This window comes from Saccopteryx leptura, chromosome 9 (genome assembly GCF_036850995.1).
Source record: "Saccopteryx leptura isolate mSacLep1 chromosome 9, mSacLep1_pri_phased_curated, whole genome shotgun sequence".
In the NCBI taxonomy this organism is placed as follows: domain Eukaryota; kingdom Metazoa; phylum Chordata; class Mammalia; order Chiroptera; family Emballonuridae; genus Saccopteryx; species Saccopteryx leptura.
Genome location: NC_089511.1, coordinates 52,543,718 through 52,553,682, shown reverse-complemented (window position 1 = coordinate 52,553,682; position 9,965 = coordinate 52,543,718).

Sequence of the window (9,965 nt, the reverse complement as noted above, 5' to 3'; positions counted from 1 at the left end):
ATTTCCTGGCTAGAACAACTAGGAAGAAAAAATGAAGGACTCACATAAATAAAATCCAAAATGAAAAAGAAGAAATTAACACAGACATAGATTTACAAAGGATCATAATAGAGTATTATGAAAGATTATATGTCACCAAATTCAACAACTTAGAGGAAATAAATAAATTCCTAGAACTATAAAATCTTTCCCAAAGAAGTAGAAAACCCAAATAGACCTATAAGCAGAGAGGAAATAGACACAACTATCAAAAACCTCCCTCAGTGGTAGAACATTGACCCTGCATGTGGAAGTCATGGGTTTGATTCCCAGTCAGGATACCATAGAAAAAGTGATTATCTGCTTCTCCACCTCTTCCCCTCTTACCTCTCTCTATCTCTCTCTCTTCCCCTTCCACAGCCATGGTTTGAGCAAGCTGGCCTCTGGCACTAAAGTTGGCTCCATGGCCCACATCAGGCATTAAAATAACTCGGTTGCTGAGCAACAGAGCTATGCCCCATATGGGCAGAGCATCTTCCGGTAGAAGGTTTGCAGAACCTTGGTCAGGTCCATGCCAGAGTCTGTTTCTCTGCCTCCTGACTTCTCGAAAGAAAGAAAGAAAGAAAGAAAGAAAGAAAGAAAGAAAGAAAGAAAGAAAGAAAGAAAGAAAGAAAGAAAAAAGGAACTTCTTAAAAAAGAAAAGTCTAGGACCAGATGGCTACACTACTAAATTCTACCAAACATTCAAAAAAGATTTGATACCTATTCTTCTCAATGTCTTCCAAAAAATAGAAGAAGCAATACTTCATAACATATTATATAAGGCCAACATAACCCTGATATCAAAACCTGGCAAGGACAGCACAATAAAAAAAAAATTACAGACCAATATCTCTAATGAATACAAATACAAAAATCTTAAACAAAATACTAGCAAATGGAATGCAACAACACATTAAAAAATAATATATCATGGTCAAGTGGAATTCATTCCAGGTGCATAAGGATGGTTCAACATATGGAAATCAATTAATGCAATACACCATCACAACAAAACAAAGAACAAAAATTCTATTATCCTACCAATAGATGCAGAAAAGGCATTTGATAGCTAATATTATACTAAATGGTGAAAAAATGAAGACTTTTCTTCTAAAATCAGGAACAAGACAAGGCTGCCCACTCTCTCTACTCTTATTCAACTTAGTTCCAAAAGTTTTAGCCAGAACAATCAGGCAAAAGAAAGAAATAAAAAGCATTTATATTGGGGAAAAGGAAGTAAAGGTATCACCTTTTGCAGATGACATGATCCCATATATCAAAGACCCCAAGGATTGAAGGAACTATTAGAAACAATAAACCAACACAGTAAAATCGCAGGATACAAAGTCAATATACAACAGTCTATTGCTTTTCTAAATGCCAACAAAGAAACTTCTGAAAACTAACTGCCCCCCAAAAATTCTTTTACAATTAAAACAAAACAAATAAATAAAATACCTAGGAGTAAACTTAACAAAGATGTGAAAGATCTGTACATGAAAACTATAAAACATTATTAAAAGAAATGGAAAAAAACACAATGAAATGAAAAACTATTCCATGTTCATGGATTGGAAGAATCAACATAGTTAAAATGGCCATATTATCTGAAGCAATATACAAATTTAATGCAATCCTTATTAGAATATTAATGTCATTTTTTAAAGTAATAGAACAAGAAAATATGAGATTTGTATAGAACCATAAAAAAATCCCGAATAGCCAAAGCAATTGCGAGAAAAATAAATGAAAGGTATCACATTACGTGACCTCAAATTATACTGTACAGCTACAATCATCAAAACAGCATGGTATTGACAGAAAAACAGATTTACAGACCATTGAAATAGGATCAAGAGCTCAGAAATAGAGCCACATATATATGAGCAAATTTTTGATAAAGAAGCCAAAAACACACAATGGAAAAAAGAAAGCATACTCAATAAATGGTGCTGGGAAAATCGAAAAGTCACGTACAGAAGAATACAACTTGACTACAGTTTGTCCCTGTGTACAAAAAGTAATTCAAATGGATCAAAGACCTAAATAAAAGACCCGAAAAAATAAATTACATAGAAAAAACATAGCTACTAAACTCATGGGCCTTGGCCATAGAGAACAATTTATGAATTTGATCCCAAAGACAAGGGAAGTAAAGGCAAAAATAAATGAGTGGGACTATATCAAATTAGAAAGCTTCTGCATAGTAAAAGAAACTGACAACAAAACAAATAGACAGCTAACTAAATAGAAAATAATACTTTCAAACAATAGCTCTGATAAGGGGTTAATATCCAAAATACATAAAGAACTCACAAAGCTCAGCAACAAACAAACAATCCTAATAAAAATGAGGAGATGACCTGAACAGACACTTCTTCCAAGAGAACATACAAATGGCCAACAGATATGTGAAAAGATGCTCATCTTCCCTAGTTATTTAAAAAGTACAAAGTCCAACTACAATTAAATACCACCTCACACTTGTTAGATTGGCTATTATCAACAAGACAGGTAACAACAAGGATTGGAGAGGCTGTGGAGAAAAAGGAACCCTCATTCATTGCTGGTACGAATGCAAATTAGTACAATCATTATGAAAGAAGATATGGTGGTTACTGAAAATATTAAGAATAGAACTACCGTATGACCCAGCAATCCCTCTACTGGGAATCTACTTCAAAAACTTGAAAACATTGTTATGTAGAGACATAAGCACTCCTATGTTCTTCGCAGCATTATTCACAGTGGCCAAGACATGAAAGCAACCAAAGTGTACCTCAATAGAGGATTGGATAAAGAAGGTGTGGCATATATTTACTATGGAATACTACTCAGCCATAAGAAATGATGACATAGTGCCATTTACAACAACATAGATGGACCTTGAGAACATTATACTGAGTGAAATAAGTAAATCAGAATAAACTAAGAACTTTATGATTTCACAACTAGGTGAGCTATAAAACAGAGACTTATGGACATAGGTAAAAATTAAATGGTTACCAGGGAAGGAGGATGTAGAGAAGGGTAGGTGGGTTAGGGTCTAAAAAGGGACAAATATAAAGTGACAGAAAATGATCTGACTTTGGGTGATTGGTATACAATATAATCAACAATTCAAATGCTATAGAAATGTTTTTCTGAAACCTATGTACTCTTATTGATCAATGTCACCCGTTAAATTAATATTCTAAATAAAGTTAAAGAAAAAAGAAAAGACTGTGAGAAACACAGAGAAAAGAAAGAAGCACAACAAGGAAAAAAAGAAGACAAAATAACATCAAATTAGTGCTTCGCATTATGAACCACAGGAAGAGTAAAACTAGGTATTATGTACTTCTCTTTCCCAAACACAATTGATATTGAATAGTGTGCCTTCAAAAAATGTTTGTCAAATTGTCATTATTTTTTTTGCTATTATATTTTTGGAGGATTCATCTTTTGTGGGAAACCATAGTTTTGCTTTTTCACCTCCCTAAATGTTCCCTTATTTCTCCTATCTTTGTAAATTGACCAATATTCAATTCTAAATTTTAAAATGGCTACCTAGATGAACATTTTCATTGATATAACTAATCAATACATATCACACTGCTTTATATGACTAAAAACAAACCACATGACTTGACTGGCTGAGAGAAAATGAGAAAATTAACCTGGTTGTAAAATCTGAAGAAAGATTGGGCAATCAAATGAGAGAAGGAATGTAACACATCTGGACCCTAAGATCACCTGGAACTCAGATGTTCCAGAACTCACTCTCCATTTCTTCTTCAAGAGGTATTTGGGATTATGATATCCAGTTTCATCAATTATGTATTATTATCCCAATTTGATAATAAGGAACCTAACTAAGGTCAGAGGACTTAAATCACTTCCCCAATTCACACAACGTGTAAGTAACACAGTCAGACTTATAGCTATATTATTCTGACTCTGGATCCTGAACTCACAAGTTCTACTCGCTAATCTTGACTCCTCAATTATTGCCTTATGTGCCAGAATTTTATTTCTTGATATCAATCATAAATAAATACACTGATTTGAAACCTGTTGTTTATTGTTGAATTAATATAAATGAAAATGGGTAAAATTAATAGACAGTTTAACATCTATGTTTTAGATATTCCTTCATTATTTAAATATATATATACATATAATAAATTACCTTCAGAAATCAACTGTTAGAAAATAAATCAACCATTAATACTACCAATCACTGAATAGTAAATGCTATTTATTTTTATTAAAATGCTAAAAAAAATGTAATCTTTGGTTAATAATACATAGTTTATAAAGCAAGAAAATAAAGAATTTTGGGAGTTATTTTAGAGCAACAATGTCATTAATAACAATAACAACATTTTGATTTATTGATGTTCCTCACTATTATTCTAGTTTTTTCTTGTTATAGTAAAATTGATAACATAACAATCTAACCTCCATTATTATAGTACCATAAAATATAACTTTTAAGTGTGTTGAAATAATTTTTTTAAAAAAAGATTGTAACAATTACCTCTAATTCAGTATTCTGTAACGGTTGTTATTCTAAAGCAGGGGTAGTCAACCTTTTTATACCTACCGCACTTTTGTATCTCTGTTAGTAGTAAAATTTTCTAACCACCCACCGGTACCACAGTAATGGTGATTTATAAAGTAGGGAAGTAACTTTACTTATAAAATTTATATAGCAGAGTTACAGCAAGTTAAAGCATATGATAATAATTACTTACCAAGTACTTTATGTCAAATTTTCGCTAAGTTTGGCAGAAAATGTTTATAAGACAACTTACTATAGTTAAATCTATCTTTTTATTTATACTTTGATTGCTCCACTACTGCCCACCATGAAAGCTGGAATGCCCACTAGTAGGTGGTAGGGACCAGGTTGACTACCACTGTTCTAAAGGAATGTTTTTGGTTGGCTTTTACCATCATCATTATGTGCATTCATCAATAACACTTATTAAATGTACTAGTTAACCTTTATTCATTATTTAAATGTTGTCATTTATTCTTGGATCTCCCTGTCTCCCTGAGAATTAAATTCACTTAATGTCTATGATTCATAGATACATCCTGGAAACATATTAGTAACATCTGAAAAGAAAAGTTAGTAGTAATTTTCTACGTAGTTATTTTGTAGCTTTTTAAAAATATACTGCTCATGCATGTCTTTAACAACAATTCTCAAAGATCAGTTCTATAAATATCATATTCCTATAATCTAACAGCTAAACATCATAATATCCTTTTCTAAAAATTACTAAAAATTAAATTTAAAAAGAATTCTGCATCAAGAAAGATAAAATAGAAGTACTTTCTTTATTCCTTCTGATAAGTAAAACTAAAAATCTTGGATATTATAAAACAAATATGAGACTGAAAGATAGAGGAAAAGAATCCAATAATCTGGGAATATCGGGACTTAAGGAAAATCACAACACTGAGTTTCCTACAATTTTTTTTCCATATATTCTAGACAGGATTCTGGAGAAAATGATACCCTTAAAATGCAAATGGGTACAGACTGAAAAAAAACCAAGAAAAGCCTGATGCTCTGAGACAAAGGACCAGGAGAAGAACAGCCTAGTAAGACAGATGTTTTAAACAAATAACCACTTTACTTCAGCCAAACACTACAGAAAAGCAAGGGCTCCACCTAACAACCAAGGCCAAGTAGGAGTCTAGACCTTTTCCAGACTGCAGTGAGATGCTCTTACCCTCCTTCCAGAGTGATGACAAAGAAGATCCAATAAAGAGCCAAAATTTTCATCTTCATGGGGCAGTAACAGCCCATATATTCAAGGTGTCAGTGGAGGCCACATGGGGAGCCTGGATTTCCACTTCCCCTTTGCAATAATAAAGTGTCTCCATGACCTCCTGACAGGGTGGTATTAGAGGAGGTCTAATGGAGAGTTGGAATTTTCACCACTGTTAGCAGTAACAAGAACACTTTCATCCACGGTGTTAGTGAAAGATACATGGGGAGTAGTAATGAAGCACCTCTGATTGTCCTAGCCAGGAAGGAATCATCAGAGGCTTCCTGGAAAGCTAGATCCACCCAGTAATAACAAGGAAATTCCCTTGTTGCGTATAAATGGAGGCTGAGTTCGTGACTTGAATTTACAATTGATCTAGCAATGAGAGATGTTGTCTAGCCTTCCCTCTCCAGAAAGATGTCAGAATAGGCCTTCTAAAACAGAACACTAAAATAAGAACTCAAGTCTCATAATACCCCAAATCTCCATGTTTCAATAAAAAATTATTGTTCACACCAAAAATCACAAAAATTCTAACATAAATGAGAAGAGACAATCAACACATATAACATGTAGATGGTACAAATATTTGAATTATCTAAATAGCATTTTAAAGCAGTCATAATAAAAATATTTTATTACTTAAAATTTTTTTAAAGAGAAAACTTTTTGGAAAGAATATATTGAAAAATTAGAAATATTTTAAAAATATTTTAAAATAAGAATATATTTTAAAAATGAAATAATTTAATAACTAAGATTTTTTAAAGAAAATTTTCAAGGAATGGCCTTAAGAACAAAATACTTCTTTTTATTTATTTTTTGTGAGGTTTATCTATTTTGTCTTTGGTGTTCAGTTGGTAATTTTTATTGCTTTATTTTAAATTCTCTCTTTTCTTAATCCTCCACATTCTTCTTTCAGAGACTGCAACAAAATATCTAACATTTATGTCACCAGAGTTCAGGAAGAAGAGAAATAAGAGAGAAGAGATAAAGTAAAAGTATTTAAAATAAAGTAGATAGGAGAGGGTAAAGGAAGGTAAAATTTTCACATTTCATTTGAATTGTTACAATATTGACACTAATAGACTGTAATTATGATATGTATTTAGAATGTATATATTATATAAAACACTATAGATAAGTAAAAATGGAATTCTAAATGTGTTTAGTTTAATTCATCCCAAAAAAGCATTAACAGGAATAAAAAGAATCTAGAAAACAAAAAGGAAAGTGCAGATTTGAAACACTAACGTATCAATAATCATATTACATGTAAATGGTCTAAATACACCAATTAAAAGACAAAGATTGGCAGAGTGTATCTTTATTATATGCGGCTTCAGTGTCTGTTTGTCGCCGATAGCTTATTGGTTGCTTGCATAACTGTACTAGCCAATAGGGTGAAGTTGCCACGGCTGAACGCAAATTGAGCTTGTCAGGGGGAAGGTGAACATTTGTTTGCATTGGCAATCATCTGTTTTACATAAAAACTACGTCTTAACGTAATTTCTTTTAAGAATGCCTCCTAGAAAATACAGCACTGAAGAGGAGAGAAAAGGAGCTAAAGCTGCACAAAAATGGCTTTCTCGACAAAAAGAAACCACTGAGCAGAGAAAGACAAGGCTTGCTTCAGTCGCAGAGCAAATGCGTCTTTCTCGGCAAAATGAGACTGATGAGGATAGAGAAACAAGGCTTGCCTCAGATGCAAGACAAAAAAGCCTGTCTCGACAAAGTGAGTCCCTTGAACAAAGGCAGGAGAGAAATGCAAAAAAAAACAACAGAGTAATGCTGACCGAAATGCAAAAAGGATTAAAACTGTTTCAAATGGAGAAACTTTAATTTTTGAGCATTCCTCTGGTGACATGAATATTAAATGTGAGCCTGCATTTGGACATGGTCAACTTTATGTTGCCTGTTCAAGAGTTTGTGAAAAAACGGACATAAAAGTAAAAATAATTGATGGTCCTCTGCAAGGCAAGCTTAAAAATGATGGAAAGATCTACACTAGAAATGTTGTGTACAAAGAGATCTTTGACATGTGAATTAACATTTTATTATTTAAATCACCTTTATTTATTGAGCTAGCGGTGGCTCTTAAGAAATGTACCACCAATGGTTTCCTTCATTGCACTCTACTTTAAGCAATTAAGCAAGTAGAAAGGGGAAACCCCATGGGGCACTAAGCAAAGGGGCGTCCTCGCCGCCTGCCCTGGGTAATTCAGTTTGAATTAGCAGACACCTTTGCACAAATCATTTTAATTACAATTTATAATATCTAGAACAGTGGTCATTTCATATGACCACTGGGCTTTCTAGTTAAAACATAACCCAATATATGCTGTCTACAGGAAACATCAAATATACTGATATAAGCAAGGTAAAAGAAAGACAGTAAACAATATATATCATACAAACATTGATTTTTAAAATACAGGAGTAACTTGATTAATACCAATAAAGTAGACTTCAGAGTAAAAATATTTATGTATCAGCCTGTTCTGTGGTGGCTCAGTGGATAAAACATCAAACTGGAATACTGAGGTCACTGGTTTAAAACCCTTAGCTTGCCTGGTCAAGGTGCATATGGGAGTTTATGCTTCCTGCTCCTCCCTGCCCCTTCTGTCTCTCTGTCTCTTCTCTCTAAAATAAATAAAGTAAATATACATATATATTTATTTCTGATACATGTATCAGAAATAGAGAGGAACATTACATAATGATAAAAGGTTCTATCCAGAGGGAATATATAGCAATCCTAAATGCATCTGCATCAAACATTAGTGCTGTGATATATGTAAAGCAAAAGCTGATAAAACTGAAAGGAGAAGTAGACAAGTCCACAATTCTAGTTGGAGATGTCAACATTCTTCTTCAAGCAATGATAGAAAAACTAGACAGAAATCAATAAGGATACAGAACTCAATGATACCATCAAACAACAGGATCTCATCAACACTCTATCTTAGAACAGCAAAAGTGTGCATGAAATGCATACCAAGGTAGACTATCTCCTGGGTCATAAAACAAACCTTAACATTTTAAAAAGAATTGAAATCAGAGATATCCAGTTATAATGGAAGAAATCAGAAATAAATAATAGAATATTAACAGAAAAATCTCTTAACACTTGGGAAAAACAAATATCAAGACCTGGGTAAATATGTTCATGTCTGTTAATATTTGCTGTTATGTTCAGAAAGTTCAAGAACTATATGACTAAAAATATAATTTAATATTTAAGAATAGTGCATTTATTCCTATTGTTAACTTTATCTGTTTACATCATTCTATGAATTAATGAATTTGTTGCTTTAAATCTATAGCCATTTTGACTGACCAATGGTGACTCAGTAGATTGAATGTTATACCAGGATTCTGAAGGCCCTGGTTCAAGACCCCAAAATTGCTGGCTAGAATGAGGGCTTGCCAGCTTGAGCGTGGGATCCTCAACATGATCCCAAGGTCGCTGACTTGAGCCCAAGGTTGCTAGTTTGAGTAAGAGGTCATTGACTCAGCTTGAGCACCCTGAATAAGGCACATATGAGGAGCAATCAATAAACAACTAAAGTGAAGCAACTACAAGTTGATGCTTTTCATCTCTCTTCTTCCCTCCTCCTTATCTCTTTATTCATTCCTGTGTCTCTCTAAAAAAAACAAAAAATAAGCCTGATCAGGTGGTGACGCAGTGGATGGAGCATTGAACTGTGATGCAGAGGACCCAGGTTCGAGACCCTGAGGTCGCCAGCTTGAGCAAAGCTCACCAGCTTGGACCTAGGGTTGCTGGCTTGAGCAAGGGGTTACTCGGTCTGCTGTAGCCCCATGGTCAAGGCGCATTTGAGAAAGCAATCAATGAACAACTAAGGTGTCGCAATGAAAAACTGATGATTGATGCTTCTCATCTCTCTCCGTTCCTGTCTGTCTGTCCCTATCTATCCCTCTCTCTGATTCTCTCTCTGTCTCTGAAAAAAAAACCAACAAAAAAAAAAACAAACCATCACCATTTAAAAAAATATATATTTTATCAAAGTCATCTAAGCAATATACAAGGAGCACCATTTTGTATTATTTTAGATGCTTAGGGTATAGCAGTAGGTAATATAGGAAAGAAAAATTTCTTCTGTTCAGGGATTTATATTCCAGAGGAGATAAAGAGTTAATTAATTAACTGGTTAA